Source organism: Otolemur garnettii, unplaced genomic scaffold (genome assembly GCF_000181295.1).
Source record: "Otolemur garnettii isolate 467f Iridium unplaced genomic scaffold, OtoGar3 scaffold00050, whole genome shotgun sequence".
NCBI classification, from domain to species: domain Eukaryota; kingdom Metazoa; phylum Chordata; class Mammalia; order Primates; family Galagidae; genus Otolemur; species Otolemur garnettii.
The window spans coordinates 8,239,449-8,244,863 of record NW_003852445.1 but is presented as its reverse complement, the minus strand read 5'-3'; the positions used below and the strand labels follow the sequence as shown (position 1 = coordinate 8,244,863).

The 5,415-nt window shown below is 45.0% G+C and overlaps 1 non-coding gene across 1 annotated transcript; it reads left to right on the top strand.

The window, feature by feature from the left end:
• Positions 1–5,303: 5,303 nt before the first annotated feature.
• On the top strand, positions 5,304–5,409 carry LOC111725951. The gene has a single exon (XR_002773883.1). It is a non-coding gene; the product is annotated as a U6 spliceosomal RNA (small nuclear RNA).
• The last annotated feature ends 6 nt before the right edge of the window (positions 5,410–5,415 follow it).

Genomic DNA, 5,415 nt, shown 5'->3' with positions numbered 1-5,415 from the left:
TGGCATCACAGCTCACAGCAACCTCCAGCTCTTAGGCTTAGGCAATTCTCTTGCCTCAGCCTCCTAAGTAGCTGGGACTACAGGTACCCGCCACAATGCCTGGCTATTTTTTGTTACAGTTTGGTTGGGACCGGGTTCGAACCCACCACCTTCTGTATATGGGGCTGGCACTCTACCCATGGAGCCACAGGCCCTGCCCTCAGCATGGATATTTTAAAATTCTTGGTACAGGGCTGGGTGAGATGGCTCAGGCTTATAATCCTAGCACTCTGGGAGGCCAAGGCCAGTGGATTGCCTGAACTCAGGAGTTTGAGACCAGCTTGAGCAAGAGTGAAACCTGGTCTCTAAAAATAGCTGGGTGTTATGGCGGGAGCCTGTAGTCCCAGTGACTTGGGAGGCAGAGGCAAGAGGATTGCTTGAGCCCAAGAGTTTGAGGTTGCTGTGAGGTATGATGCCATGGCACTGAACCTCAAAGCGACTGAGTCAGACTCTGTTTCAAAAAGAGAAAAAAGGGCTTGGCACCTGTAGCTCAGCGGCTGGGGCAACAGCCACATACACTGGAGCTGGTAGGTTCGAATCCAGCCCAGGCCTGCCAAACAACAATGACAACTACAGCCAAAAAATAACCAGGCATTGTGGTGAGTGCCTGTAGTCCCAGCTACTTGGGAGTTTGAGGCAAGAGAATCACTTGAGCCCAAGAGTTTGAGGTTGCTGTGAGCTGTGCTGTCACAGCACTCTACTGAGAGCCACATAGTGAGACTCTGCCTAAAAAGAAAAAGAGAAACTTCTTGGTACAAGGCAGAGTGCAGTGGCTCACACCCATAATCTTAGCACTCTGGGAGGCCGAGGTGGGTGGATTGCTTGAAGAGTGAAACCCTGTCTCTACTACTTGGGAGACTGAGGCAAAAGGATCTCTTGAGCCTGATTGTTTGGGGTTCCTATGAGCTATGATGACATGAAGGCACTGTAGGTAGGGTGATAGACTGAGCCTCTGTTTCAGGAAAAAAAATTAAAAATTCTTGGTATATATTTTCAAATCATCTCATAAAATCTTCTATTGCTTTATATTCCCACCCTGAGATTTGGGGAAGTCTTCTTTAAGACAAAGAAAATGTATGAAGTGAATATTTCGAATAATAAGAGATGCCAGATGCAGTAGTGTCTGCCTGTGGTCCCAGCTACTCAGGAGGCTAAAGAAGGAAGATTCCTTGAGCCTAGGAATTAGGGTCCAACCTGGGCAACATAGCAAGACCCCTTCTCCAAAAAATAAAAAGTTGAAAATACCAGTACACATATGTGAACTTTGGAGGAAGGTCTAGGGAAATAATTGCTGTGTATATTTGCCAATTTCTCATGGTATTGCTGGGACCTTTGGTTGACTCAATCATCTTTCTATTTTTTTTTTTTTTGATTGGGGCTGGGTTTGAACCCACCGCCTCTGGAATATGGGACCAGTGCCCCACTCCTTTGAGCCACAGGCACTGCCCCATCTTTCTCTTTTTGAGACAGGGTCTCACTCTTTCTTTCAGGCTAGAGGACAGTGGCATGATCAAAGCTCACTGCAGCCTTGAATTCCTGGGCTCAAGAAATCCTCATGCCTCAGCCTCCTGAATAGCTGGGGCTACCGGCATATGCCACCACACTCGGCTAACTTTTTGTATTTTTTGTAGAGGGAGAGTATCACTATGTTGCTCAGACTGGTCTCAAACTTCTGGCCTCAGGCGATCTTACCTCAGCATCCCAAAGTGCTGGGATTACAGGAGCAAGCCACTGCTCCTGGGTCTAATCATCTCTTTGAGACCCTGACTTCAGAGTCCAAAAACTGGCTCAGATTTAAAAGTAGGCAAATGACAGTCACTTTTTTTTTATTGGAGAAATTTCCTAAGGCTCCTGATCACCTATCCTTGATTTCTTCTGATAATAAGTTGAGGAATAGCTTTGTTGGCTGTGCATCTGTTTTGTCCCTGGAGATGCTATTTTCTACTAACTATATCTGTAATTCTCTGAGGGTCAGGCCTGCTTGGCTGTCACTCATTATAATTATTGCATCTACCCAGCTTCTGGCAATAAGTGCTGCCACTTGCCTTCTTGTTTCAAGGGCTCACCACCCCATTTCTGTTAGTGAGCCTAGTTTTTGACAGCCTAACTACAGTTAGCCCTGGCCTATACAGGACAACCACCACTGGATCTTTAGTGATGTTGATGTGCCTCTTACCAACATGTTCCTATCACCTTGGTTAGTGGTATATCCCCTCAGTATTCCCATGCAAAATAATAATGAGTTTTCTGGCCTTACATAATATATCTACTCTGGTGTTCTTACTTTTTATTTTTATTTTTTTTTGAGACAGAGCCTCAAGCTGTCCCCCTGGGTAGAGTGCTGTGGCATCACAGCTCACAGCAACCTCCAACTCCTGGGCTCAAGTGAGTCTCCAGCCTCAGCCTCCCAAGTAGCTGGGACCACAGGCGCCCGCCACAACTGCCAGGCTATTTTTTGGTTGCAGCCGTCGTTGTTGTTTGGCGGGTCCAGGCTGGATGCAAACCCACCACCTTAGGTGTATGTGGCTGGCGCCTTAGCCATTTGAGCCACAGGTGCCGAGCCGGTGTTCTCTTATTTCTCTGAGCTTTTTAATCACTTCCTATACTATCTGTTTCAATTTTTTTTTTTATCTTGTGTGGACCGTAGAGTTTTCCATGCTTCTAAAAGCCATTATAGTAGCAAATCTGAAAATCCTGGCATTCTTGGCGGGTGATAAATTTTGTATCCCAGGAAAGTGCTCCCAAATCAGTACACTCTCCCTTGTGCAGCCTTATAGTTTGGTCCCCTTGATCAAGCACTCTCAGCATCCAGTCCTTTTCTACTGCCCTAGCAACTGCCATTACATGCTTGGCTAGTTCTTAGAGATCTTTTAGGGTATAATCCCTCTCCTCCTACTGAGCAGACCCAATATGTCCCACACCGGGTATATGTTTTTGCCTCTAAACCTACTGGCCAGGAGGAAAGTAAGGGCAGATTCTGATGGGAAGGAGACACATGCAGTCCTGTAGGGTAAAGTCTTCTGTACTATCTACAGGGTGGAGGGGAGTGTTGGATGGCAGGCCATTTCTGCAGGTTCAGAGAGTTCCAGAGAATCTGAGAATTCAAGGTCTTCAATGCATTAACTAAATATCTTCATTCCACATGTCATGGTCTAATTATTTCCCAACTAAGGCCCTGGCCTTGGCTTAGCAGATCTGCTTTGCATAGAGTTGAATGTTATTGGGTCTCAGGCTACTCTGATGATTATCCTCGGTCTCAGCATTCCTTGCCTTGCAACTGCAGGTACTGAAAGTCTTTCTATATGCTAGTAAGGAGCCCTTCTGGCTTTCATACTTGGCTTTTGGTAATAGCCACCCAATTCTACTATCCTTATATCAATAGTTATTATGCTCCCCACATTTTTCAAATGCCTAATGCATCCCACCATCTGGTGCATTCCTTTCGCCAGCATACTAACTCTATCCATCAATGATGAAGTAATATTTACCAATTAAACTATCATCTTGTGGCAGGTCTTGCTTCGCCCTCACAAGTAGCTGGGACTTTAGGTGCCCGCCACAATGCCTGACTATTTGTTGTTGTTGTTGTAATTGTCATTGTTCTTTAGCAGGCCGAGGCTGGGTTTGAACCCCCCCACCCTCGGTGCATGTGGCCAGCACCATAACCACTGTGCTATGGGTGCCGAGCCATTGTGGCAGGTATTCATTGCCAGCAGGACGGTGAGTGGCTTAGTTTTTTTTTTTTTTTTTTTTTTTTTTTTTTTATTTTTTTTTTTTTTTTTTTTTTTTTTCAGTTTTTGGCCAGGGCTGGGCTTGAACCTGCCACTTCTGGCATATGGGGCCAGCACCCTACTCCTTGCGCCACAGGCACTGCCCCGAGTGGCCTAGTTTTCAAACATCATTTTATTGCCTCCTTTCTCAGCCCACTTCTAGCAAAGACTTTTGCAGGTTGGGTTCTTCTAGAAGTAGACTATGAGTTTAGATAGATTAACTTATATTAGATAAGATTAGATGAAGGATATTTATCAGGGAGTGTTCCTGGATTGACAAATGTAGAAGGGAGGGAAAGTGGGAGAAGCTGAACTGTAGTATGGACATGACAACAAGATCAACCAATAGCGGGGCAGCACCTGTGGCTCAAGGAATTGGGTGCTGGCCCCATATGCCAGAGGTGGTGGGTTCAAACTCAGCCCTGGCCAAAAAAAAAAAAAAAAGATCAACCAATAGCATGGGCACACTGAAGCTAAAGTAGATCACCAGAGTTGTCTCACATTGTATTAAAACAGCCAGATCATTATAGTCCTGCTTCAGGACTAGATAGATATAGGCTACCTGGGAAGGATGTCACCTTGGCCCAGGGGTCTCTCTGCAGCTCAGCCAGACCCTGAGGTATCTGAGAGCTGAGGACTGTCAGGTGGGGCAGGAAGTCCTTCCTTTCCAAATAACACATTTCTGTGTTTATCCAAAAACGGAGGCGCAGATTCCTAAGGCTGCACAGCTGGTAAGTGATGGAGTCAGTCTGACTCCAGATCCATGCTCTTAACTGCTGTTTACAATTTGGTACCTAAGCGTCATCTGGTAGAAAAGCAAACAGACCATTTATCCAAAGCAATCAGGAGCCAGCCCATTGGAAATAACTTTAGTATAAAACAGGTGGAAAGATAAAATTATAAAGATGGTCAAAATGTGGCACGTGCTGGGCACAGTGGCTCACACCTGTAATCCTAGTTGTCTGGGAGGCTGAGGCCGATGAATCAATAGAACTCAGAAGTGCAAGGCCAGCCAGGTCCCAGGCTTTCAAATGATGCTTTTAGTGTTCATTTCCTTTTGAACAAGAAGCTTCTATTTGCCATGGTCTGCCTGCACTTGATTGGTTTCATTTTGTTCTCTTTGTATATTATCATTTCAGGGCATTTGTTTGCTCTGTGTCTGCTAATAGATTGTTCCCTTTTGTTTCTATTTCTAATTTGGGTAGGTTTCGGTTTTGTTATGAACAAAGTTATGGTTAAGCTCTGGTGGGGCCCACTGCCACCGCCTTGGCAAGGGAGAAGATGCCAGAGACATGGCTGGGCTAACTTAAATAATTGTTTCCCGTCAGCTCTTTGTATTTATTTCACTCTCCTAATAGCTCTGCCCACTCTTCTGCCTGACATTCTCATGTCCTTTCTTTTTGATTTGAATAATTTTCCTCCTTTCCACCCTCTCTTTCATTGCTGCTAATAAATATATATATACGGTTTCCTATACTTAAAAAACAAACAATTGTGCTCATTTGGGAGCACATACACTATAATTGGAATGATACAGAGAAGATTAGCATGGCCTCTGCTCAAGGATGACACGCAAATTCATGAAGCATTCCATATATATATATAT